The sequence below is a fragment of the Podarcis cretensis genome (assembly GCF_951804945.1).
Source record: "Podarcis cretensis genome assembly, chromosome: 3".
Taxonomy (NCBI): domain Eukaryota; kingdom Metazoa; phylum Chordata; class Lepidosauria; order Squamata; family Lacertidae; genus Podarcis; species Podarcis cretensis.
The window spans coordinates 75,449,951-75,461,891 of record NC_137172.1 but is presented as its reverse complement, the minus strand read 5'-3'; positions in this window follow the sequence as shown (position 1 = coordinate 75,461,891).

Below are 11,941 nucleotides of genomic sequence, written 5' to 3'. Positions count from 1 at the left end.
CTTGAAAGTATCTTAGTCTTAGGTTCTAACAGTTCTGTTTCCAATTTCGATTTCTCCACCCGGAACCCTAACTTTTTGTCGTTTTTAAAAACTTCATTAATCTGAGCGTAATGTAACCAGTCTCGCACTTTGTCCTTAATTTTCTCCAAACTCTGCAATTTCCAATTGTCTCCATCTTTTTCTAATATTTCCCAATATTTTGGCCATTTGGCCTCCATATTGGGTCTTTTTCGGGCCTTAGCTTCCAGCGGTGAAAGCCACCTTGGAGTTTTATTTTCCAGTAAGTCTTTGTATTTTGTCCAGACATTAAACACTGCTTTTCTGACAATATGGTTCTTAAAGGCCTTATTGATCTTAACCTTGTCATACCATAAATATGCATGCCAACCAAAAGCATTGTTAAAACCTTCCAGATCCAATACATCAGTGTCCTCGAGAAGTAGCCAATCTTTTAGCCAGCAGAAAGCTGCGGCCTCATGGTACAACTTTAGGTCTGGCAGGGCAAAGCCCCCTCTTTCTTTCGCATCAGTTAATATCTTATACTTGATTCTTGGCTTTTTGCCCTGCCAGACAAACTTAGAAATATCTCTCTGCCACTTCCGGAAGCACTCCGTCTTGTCCACAATCTGTAATGTTTGAAACAAAAACAACATTTTTGGCAATACATTCATCTTGATAGCAGCAATTCGGCCTAACAAAGAAAGTTTCAATTTTGTCCAACTATCTAAGTCTCTCTTAATTTCTGACCAACATTTTTTCATAATTATCCTTAAAAAGACTCAGATTTTTTGCTGTTATGTTTACCCCTAGGTACTTTACTTTTTTAACCACAGTTAGTTCTGTCTCTCTCTGAAACCGTTCTGACTCTGTATCTGTCAAATTTTTCCCCAGCACTTTAGTTTTCTGTTTGTTTAATTTGAATCCCGCCACCCGACCTGAATCAAAGGAAATAAACCAGGATGTGCCTGCAAATGTGAGACTTTCAGTTAGCATTGGAAGATACCTTTTTAGTTCTGTGTAAAAAGTAACAGTATAGAAGTCAACAGGTAAAGACATTGCTGGATAATAAAGTGCTCTATTAAGTGATGTAAGGAACCACCATTTTCAGTGCGCTTCCAACTAACTACAAAGAAATAATAACGCAGCAACACTAAAGGCTCAAGTGAGGAGGCAACCTAGGCTTGTTTTGAGAGAGCTGCATACTTGGAACAGCAGCTCATATCCAAAAGTCCTCAAAATGACCACAAGACTGTGTAGGCAGAAAAGATGAGATTTATGTCTGTGACCTAATATCTGTGGCAAGTGCTTTCAACACTTTGGCAACCACCATCATACTGATCGCATTAAAAATGATTGGGGATGTAAAAATTCTGTGGGAGGCATGAGCATATTCAGTGCAAAATATGAGTTTTGTAGCCCTCAAAATATCATTCAAAAGCCACACACACACACACACGCACACACACACACACACAACTTCACCTTAATTTAATTCATTGCCTTTCTCCACAGCTACGTTGGTACTATTTTTAAACTAGCGTTCTTCCAGAGGATTTCATCCTATGCAAGAAAGGATCACATAGCTAGGATTATTATTTCATAATGCAATATAACTAATTTGATTTGGCTATATTGTGACATTAAAAAGCCAAATCAGAGTGAGGGCAATGTTCTCTGACATCTCTCTTAATAGGTAAGCACTTTTGTCTCTGTTCACAGCTCCCTCTCCCCTCAGTAACACACACAAACACTGAAAGAAGAGGTGTTTTTCATGGAGGATATTCTTAAGGGACAGCTTAGAAACTATAATAATAAGAGTGCTTGCCTGTGGGATAGGAATCATTTTCTTGGCAGTAACATATTGCCCTTTTGTGATCCAGGGTGAATCAGAAAAGAAACGCTACCTGGAGAGATGACATGTGAGCAATATCAAAGCCTTTGCTGTGCAAGAAAATTATAATCTGGAAAAGACCCTTGGCTCTGTTGCAACCATACTTATTCATGTAGCCAACCAGACATGCCTATAAAGCTACTGTGTAAACAAGTCAATGTCTGCAGGAGAGCTTGAACAATCGTTGCGGACTTTTCTCATCTGTTCCCTCCACCCCCAACTGAAAGCATTAAATCGGAATCTGTTGAGCCAGTGAAGGAATATGCTCCTTCCAAGTTGATATCAACATCCAAAGTACTTTCTCCCATTAACACGGAACACAATAGAAAACTGGATCTCTTGGGGATTAGGAAATATGCATACAGGAAATGGGGTCACATACCCAATTATTACTTGGAATTACAGTATACCAAGTGCAGCAATATTTCCTTTAGATCCAATCAGAGGAAAATAGTCAGGGGTGATGTAAGTATTTGTGAACTTATTCTGTAGGAGGAAGGGCTTGGCTGCCACACGAAAGACAGCTTAGAGGAGGCGGTAAAAGAAGACAAGGGAAAGGAGGGAAAGGCTTTCGTTAGGGTGTCTCATCCAATACAGTCATTCCCCTTGTTTCACTGCATCCTCCACTCATTTCAATGAGGCTTCTGCAAAACTAGTAGGTGGTGTGCGTGTGCATGTGCAATGAATCCCCGTTGTGCCCCTGCTTTGGGTGAATCAGGAATGAAATGCAGTAGATATTTCCTGTTTCTATTTGTTTAAGAAAGCAAACGCTCTAGAAGTTATTGTTGCACAGTTCGTTTGGTGGTGGATTTTTTCTTTTCTTTTTTGCATTGAGTCATAGAGTTGTAGAGTTGGAAAGGATGCAAAGGGTCCTCTGGTCTAACCCCCTGAGATGCAGGAACCACAGCTGGGCTATCCAACCTCTGTTTAAAAACCTCCAGTCCATGACCTTCCAAGCAGTCCATTCCACGGATGAACAGCTCTTACCATCAAAAGGTAATTTCTAATGTTTGGTTGGAATCTCCTTTCTTGTAATTTGAATCCATTGATTTGGGCCCTACCCTCTGGAGAAACAGAAAACAAGCTTGCTCCATCTTCCACATGACAGCCCTTTAGATATCCACAAAAGGTAGTACCTCTCCCCTAACACCCCACCCAGGCAGAATAAAGGTAAAGGTAAAGGTACCCCTGCCCGTACGGGCCAGTCTTGACAGACTCTGGGGTTGTGCGCCCATCTCACTTAAGAGGCCAGGGGCCAGCGCTGTCCGGAGACACTTCCGGGTCACGTGGCCAGCGTGACAAAGCTGCATCTGGCGAGCCAGAGCCACACACGGAAACGCCGTTTACCTTCCCGCTGGTAAGCGGTCCCTATTTATCTACTTGCACCCGGAGGTGCTTTCGAACTGCTAGGTTGGCAGGCGCTGGGACCGAGCAGCGGGAGCGCACCCCGCCGCAGGGATTCGAACCACCGACCTTTCGATCGGCAAGTCCTAGGCGCTGAGGCTTTGACCCACAGTGCCACCTGCGTCCCACCCAGGCAGAATAGAGTGGTACTATTACTTCTCTTGATCTCGACTCTATACTGCTGTTGATTCAGTCTAGAATTACACTAGCATTTTTTGCTGCTGCTGCAACACACTGTTGACTCATGTTAAGCTTGCGGTCTACTAAGACCCCTAGATTTTTTCACATATTCTCCTGTCAAGCCAGGTGTCCCCCATTCTATATTCTGAGGCAGGAATAATCAGATGCACAAATATAGAATGGGGGGCACCCGGCTTTGGTCCATTTGAGCTAATGACAATAATACTGAACCTTCAGTTTGTAAAGGGACACCCCCTTCATTCCTCCTCTCCTACAGACAGTTTTTTAAAAAAAAATATTCAAAGGGATTGGTCCTGCATTACATAAAATCATTGCAGGGTTGTCAGGTTGCAATCCAGAGATTTACTTGTTACGTTTAAGAACACCAACGAAGCAGGAAGCAAAGCATTCCCCACCAATCCTTTCATCTGCATTTTTGATCACTTCCTGGGCAACATACCAGAAGGTGTGATCACTACAGTAGGTGGAGAGGGTGGGACAAGGAAAAGGAGCAGGGCATACATGGAGAAGGAGCTGTGGCTCTTTTCTCTCCCAGTTAGATGGTGGATTTAGTAGTAAAGAGTGATTCACCAGGTGCAGCCAGGAAACCTTGCCTGTTTATTTTGGATATAACTTCCAAAGCTGCCCCCTCACACTAACCTGAGAAAGGTGCAGACCTAGAGGAAATATTGAAGGTAAGAAACACTTTCAAAACACCTTCCCCTGGTTCCTCCCAATGTAAGGACAAAATTATCTGGCCTTCTACAGACTCAGAAGATGTAATCCCAGTAAGATCCCTATCCCCTCCACGGTGTAGGAATCAGTAGCTGCAGAATCCGGCAAGGGTTCTTCAAATCACTACAACTAATCTCTCAAGGAGGTAAGGCTTCAGATGCTTTCAGTTCTTGTCTGAGATAATATCCTTCATAGCTCAGCCAAGAGGGCCCACTGAGAGCTGACCAGGGTCCTGACCTCCTGAGAGAGACTTACCTTTCCTGGATCTGCTTTTACTTGGCCTGCTTGGAAAAAGCTCTAGTTTATTTCCTCCCAAACCCAGCAGAACCTGCCTTGCCTTCCTCTGTTGTTTTCTCTCTGATGAATATTGACTTCAGTGTGATGTGAAATGTGCTATCATGCATGCAATCAGGTCTTTACTGCCTTTATCAACCTTCCCCGAAACCATTTTGAACCAGATACCATTATCTGCGGGACGCAGGTGGCGCTGTGGGTTAAAGCCTCAGCGCCTAGGGCTTGCCGATCGAAAGGTCGGCGGTTCGAATCCCTGCGGCGGGGTGCGCTCCCGCTGCTCGGTCCCAGCGCCTGCCAACCTAGCAGTTCGAAAGCACCTCCGGGTGCAAGTAGATAAATAGGGACCGCTTACCAGCGGGAAGGTAAACGGCGTTTCCGTGTGCGGCTCTGGCTCTGGCTCTGGCTCTGGCTCTGGCTCTGGCTCTGGCCAGAGCAGCGATGTCACACTGGCCACATGACCCGGAAGTGTCTCCGGACAGCGCTGGCCCCTGGCCTCTTAAGTGAGATGGGCGCACAACCCCAGAGTCTGTCAAGAGTGGCCCGTACGGGCAGGGGTACCTTTACCTTTACCTTACCATTATCTGCAATATGACAATGTAGGGCGCAAATTTGGGAGAAAATTTGGGGAAATATTCACCACATTTTTCAAGGCCCATGGGCTTGGGGTTGGCTAGGTGCATCACAGGAAAATGATGGCACAAATTTGCATATGTTAATGTATATGCAAATACAGAAATAATTACCAGAATTTAATTTTTTACAGAATGCAATCCAATTAATTTCTCCTAAAAATAATTCTCCATTCAATAAATCTACTTAATTACCCACACAGATCACACCATATACATTCTTCGGATCACCAGATTAATAACCAGATCAGTTCTGCAACTATTTTATATCTGTTGATATTCTACCCAGATCCTGCTGCCAATCAGTTATCCCATTCATCATTAAAGCTCAAATCATCTCTAAGTAAATCCCTCTTAAATTACATCATCTCTCCTCCCCACCCCACAAAAAAATCAACATCCTGCCCAAATGATGGGAACTTTCAAAGGGAAAGAAGAAAGCAGAATGATTTTAGGGAAGAGATAGAGTCTCTATAGTGTTTATTTTTATTTTTATAGTTTATTTTATATACTTCCTTTACTTTCAGCAATATAAAATGTTATATTGTATATTTTTTCCTGTATGTGTATTCTTTTCTGATTAAATGACTGTTACTTATCATTTTAGGGTGCAGTGCTGCTGTGCACCTTGAAAATGGACCACAAATGTCCCTGGGAAATAATGGTACTTGATGGTGTACTGTGATTTCCAAAGCCATTGTTTGGGAACTGATGGCTTCTTTTCTTTCCCAAGGGAATACAAGGGAGTAGCAGAACAGAAAATAAAAGATTCAGCTAAAGTCTTGCTAGTGCAGCATATAAATCATAAACAACCATTTCCCACCCAGCACAATCCAAGTTATGAAACTGCAAGTTATATAATTAACTTTCCACATCATTTGACTTTCCTGTTCTGGAATCTTTGGTCTCTTGTTCCTACTTTTATACGACATAACCTCAAATTAGCTCTTTGGTGAGCAGGATAGACAGCTACTTAAGTGTTTCACAATTTCAGTATCAGACAAAAGTGCTTACCTGTGCCAGGTTTTATAAGCCCAGTCTGACAGCTGAAATTCATTGTTTTGTATTTTTAAATTGCCAGACATAATCATGGTGTAATCACAATCCTACTTTTGGCAATTCATTTTGTAACACCTAATTCTAGACATGTCTGCTCAGAAGTCCCAGTGAGTTCAATGAGATTTACTCCCCGGTAGATGCATTCCAAGCTTGCATAAACTTTGTATCCCTGGCTAAGCACTTGTTTCAATTTGGCAAAGGTGAGCTAATTTCAAAGTAAAATAATCTAAATCAAAACCGAGCCCAGTTCCACTATGAGATGTGCAGTTGAGCCTTACCATGTACCCCCAGAAAAGAGTCCATGGTTAGGATTTCAGCCTAGGATCATTTTGGATGAGAAAACTATGCTTATTATTTATTTGTGGTTCCTTTGTTAAATCTGTTTCCCACCTTTCCACCAAATATGATTGATTCTGGAGCTTGATAATACAGTACGGTTGAGCAAACAGGTCATTGTCTGAAGCGGTCATCATCAGATGTAATTTCAACATGTAATTTCAACATGCATCAGATTTGGGCAAAACCTGAGGTGAAGAGAGATGCCTTCTGAAGTATCTGGGGCTGGTCACAGGTGAAGTAGGATTTCTATGAGGTGGGCACATCAAATCATAGATTCCTGAAGTAATTTGTGGCACCTCGGTGATCAAGACATCAAAATAATGCTGCATAGAAGCATCTGTTGAAAAATAAAGTCATGCCTCTAAATTTACCATGGTGGGATGGTGGGGTAAGTAACAGAAAACACCAAAGTGGGAAGATGGCGTGGAAGAAGAGGTTCATTGTGACTGACAGGTCTAGCTCGAATCAGAAGAACTTATGTTACCAATATTGTTCAAACCCAGCACTTTTGGAAAGGGGACAGAGAGTGAAACCTACATCTCTAAGCTTAAGGAAGTTACTAGGATGGAGGAAGAGAGAGCTTCTTCATGACTAGCAGGTCTAGATTGTCACATGGGTGAAGCCAGCTAATCAGGATTCATGTAATGAAAGGATGATATCATACAGCCGATCAGCTCTGGCTGTGTGGTGACAACTCTAAGAACAGGTAAAGTCAATTGGGAGTGAGAGCAAGAGAGAAAAGTAAATGAAGTAAATTGAAAGAGTAGCATTTGTTTTACTGTGTTAATGATTTTTGAAAAATAACTGTGAATAGTCAAAGTTCAGCCACAGTTGGAAGTCACTTTAAAGCCTATCCCTGGAATCATGCAACAATACAGGGAGGCCTAATATAAGAACTAACCATAACAAGACAACTGTAATTTAACATGGTGGTTTGTTAGCAATGCAGATTTTGAACTAATGCATAATGATAATATAAGTTGGCCTTTGCCCATCCCCTCACCTGCACTAATTCCATCAGTGTGGCACCAGGAGAAAAGTGAGATGATCAAAGTGCACAGGCATGGTGCCAGATTTGGTTGCAGGCATGCCATGTATAATCAGCCAGGTCATGCCGGCCCCTTCTTAATTGGCTACACACCCACAAATCTGGTATAAATTAATGTATGGCCATCTGAAGAAATGTCATTCTGTTCTGGGTCAAGGCAGTCATTTACTTCATAGCATTCGGTATACTAATTTGCTTGATGGACTTGTTTACCTTCCCAAAGCATTCTTCAAATATCTGTTTCATTCACAATGATGCAACTTCTGACCATGCTGAAATACAACTTACCCACCATTTATGGTAGCCCACCAAGGACTCTATAAGCCTACTTTATCTGCCTTTGCCTAACTAGTGGGTTGTTATTCTTTATTTGATTTCTTATCCACCCTTCACCATAAGGTTTCAGGGCAGGTTACAGCAATTAAAAATACAATATTAAAAACAGTTAAAAGAGAGTATAGTCATATCATATTGTTGTATTCAGGAAACCAGGCCTCTTGTAGCCTGGGAAAAATCCTGCAAGAGGCATATATTATTTTAGATAAAGTTATTTTAGTTATCAGCACCTATGTGAATCTTGCTTTCAATAATAAAGATGCAACTGACAAGAAACCTGGGAGGAATTGCCATATGTCTGAAAACAACTTCTTGAGTCACAGGCTGTACAGACTTGGTTAGCTGGAAGCCATTTGTAGCACTCTAGGAACTGGTAACTTTTGACCTAGGGATCTTATGCCACGTCAGCAGCTTTTGGCTCTCTTCTTGCTAGATAACTGGAAAATGGAAATGTGATGAAGAACTTCATAAAGCAGGCTACAGAATCCTCCTTTTTGTTCATCACATTAAGCAGCTCTGTATTTCCAGATAGGGATACTTCATTTCCTTCTTAAAGCATATATTTCTATGATAGAAGTATGCACATGCATATAGGTGCTTGCATACATATGGTATGCATAAATTTAGGAAGATATTCAAAACAGGACTAGAGGTATATTATGCATCAACTCAAGCTATTATTGCTACCCAGCCTACTTATTTCTGGAGGAAATGACCCCACGCTAAGGCATAAATATATATTAAATTATGCATTGTATACATTATAGAGTATATTTTGGATAACTGACTGGTAGGGTGGCCAGGGTCAAGGGAGGACAGGACTCCTCCTGGCTGTGTATAAGAGGATATTTCAGCAGGTATCATTAACATGACACACTTTGCCAGAGAGAGCTTTGCCAGATGAGCAGCACAGGCTCACTTCAGGCCTCAGGTGGGACCATAGATAGCTGTGGAGTATGAATCCACTGCTGACAGTTTTTTTCACTGGTTTCAGGCCCTGGTAGCAAGCCAGTGGTGAGATCTTCTAATCAGAAAAATCCTAGGGTCATCCCTTCCTCAGTTGTATAACTTGAACAGAGTTGTGCTTTTAATGCCTTTGCTTCTTGTCCAGTGAGTTTTGTTGTTGTTGTTTAGTCGTTTAGTCGTGTCCGACTCTTCGTGACCCCATGGACCAGAGCACGTCAGGCACTTCTGTCTTCCACTGTCTCCTGCAGTTTGGTCAAACTCATGCTGGTAGCTTCGAGAACACTGTCCAACCATCTCGTCCTCTGCCGTCCCCTTCTCCTTGTGCCCTCCATCTTTCCCAACATCAGGGTCTTTTCCAGGGAGTCTTCTCTTCTCATGAGGTGGCCAAAGTATTGGAGCCTCAGCTTCACGATCTGTCCTTCCAGTGAGCGCTCAGGGCTGATTTCCTTGAGAATGGATACGTTTGATCTTCTTGCAGTCCATGGGACTCTCAAGAGTCTCCTCCAGCACCATAATTCAAAAGCATCAATTCTTCGGCGATCAGCCTTCTTTATGGTCCAGCTCTTACTTCCATACATCACTACTGGGAAAACCATAGCTTTAACTATACGGACCTTTGTTGGCAAGGTGATGTCTCTACTTAGCATGGGTCAGATCAGTAAAAACTTTACAAATGTGATTCTAATGGTATATTCTCAGTTCAGTAAACCAATAAAGAAGCATCCACTCTTTGAAACTTTCAGTGTATCAGAGTGCTCTCCTGAGAATTAGATGAAGATATTTGCTCGTATTCACCCTCCTCTTCATACATATAACCTCATTATATTCCCAAATGGGCAGGCAAGGAAGTCCTGAGGAGAGGGAGGAAAGAGGTGCTTTGAACATCACCAAAATGCTTGAGGTGTTTTTAATCAATTCTTGAGAACATGACATAGTCCTGGTTATCACTTGCTGCAATGTAGCTTCACATCAACCAGAGCCAGGGCCTTTTCAACACTGGCTCTGGCCTGGTGGAATGCTCTGTCTCATGAGACCAGGGCCCTGTGGGATCCGATTTCTTTCCGCAGGGCCTGTAAGACAGAGTTGTTCCACCTGGCCTTTGGCTTAGAATCAATTTGATTCCCTCCCCCACTTTCTTTTTTCCTTTCTCCTCCTGTGATGAGGCTGCATTTTAATGTTTTAATTGTTTTAATGTTGTATATTAAGCTTGTTTTTTTAAGTTGTATTTCAATCAACTTGTTTTTATTATTGGTTATTAGCCGCCCTGAGCCCAGTCTTGGCTTGGGAGGGCGGGGTATAAATATTATTATTATTATTATTATTATTATTATTATTATTATTATTATTATTAAGCTACCTCTCCTCAATCTCCAGAAACATAAATGATGAAGACCTTTCCCAAGAAAACATGTAGCTCCTGATTGTGAGTTCTCAGAATAAAAGGCTTGCAACTGCAAAGCTACACAAGAATGCTTACCAAGGAAATTAATCCACAGCAGTAGGGATCAAAGTGAGTTATTGGACAAGGCTTGAGTCCCATTGGAACCTGACAACCCACATTAACTGAGGGGACTATTTACCTGTCATAGCTGTTCAGCATATTTTTTTTTTATTTATGAGAGTGAATGGAGTGTAGTGGTTAGAGTGTTGGATGAGGACCTGTTCAAATCCTCACACATCCATGCAGCTCACTGGCTGATTGTGGGTTGCCTTTAATCGCTTCTACATTTGTTTTGTTTTAAGCTGTTTTAATGGAATTTTATTGTTGTGGATTGCCCTACACACCCTTTAGGAAGGATGGGCAGGTTATAAATGTGAAGCAGAATAGCAGTGCCTAATCTTCCTGGCAGGGTTGTTGTGAGGATAAAATATGGGGGAAAGGGGAGAGAGCTATGCATGACACTTTCAGCACTTTGGTGGAAGATGAGTTATAAACTTAACAAACAAACAAGCAAATACATAATAATGATGGGTACATAACTGCTATAATCAATTGTATTTTATTCAAAATACTTTCATATGGCTTCATATTTGTACATGTATAACTTACATATACAGCCGTACCTTGGATCCCAAACACTTTGGTACTCAGATGTTTTGGCTCCCGAACACCACAAACCCGGAAGTGAGTGTTCCAGTTTGCAAACGTTCTTTGTAACTCGAACATCCGATGGGGCTTCTGCAGCTTCTGATTGGCTGCAGGAGATTCCTGCAGCCAATCAGAAGTCGCACTTTGGTCTTTGAATGTTTTGGAAGTCGAATGGACTTCCGGAACAGATTCTGTTCGACTTCTAAGGTACAACTGTATAATGGACATGTACAGAGGGTCTGTTCATAAAGTGTATCACTTATTATTATTATTATTATTATTATTATTACTGCTACTACTATTACTATTGCTATTCTTATTTATTACTTGTCATTCACCATAAGGACTGGACTGACTCAGCAGGGCTCACCTTATATAATTCACAATTCTTTAGTTTAGTTTATCAAATTTGTTGATTGTTTTCCACAACCAGAGAAAATAACTTACAGAACAAGAATCAAAAAGAAAAAGAAAGAAAATACAGTATGCTGTTTGCAGAATATTCCTCTACTGTTGGTGGCCTTGGACTTATGAGGATCTTGAATGCCAAAAGGTGGCAGGGAATTGGCAGAACACAATGTGCTAAGGATATTTCAGTTCCTGGTCACAGGTTCCAAGGTAACAGGCTAATTCTTAGAAGCAACAAGAGTTGCAGTTTCTCCAGTCCAGCTAATTCAAATATGTCAATGTTGTCATCATAATCATCACTTCTCAGTGTTTTCCAGGTAAATGATGTACTGTTTCTAGTTAAGAATAGTTTGCCAATGAGTCTGTACATGAAAACTCACTGTGGAATCTGGGAGTCAACATGTGTTACTTGTTTCCCTGTTGAATTCCATCCTCAAGGTTATCTGGAACAGGTTGCACCTAGCTAGATGCATGTACAGTTTTAGGCTTCTGGCCTTTCCTCTTAAGGCATTACCACACTTCATTGCAACCTAGATTGGGCAGTGACCTTTCTGCTTCCTCTT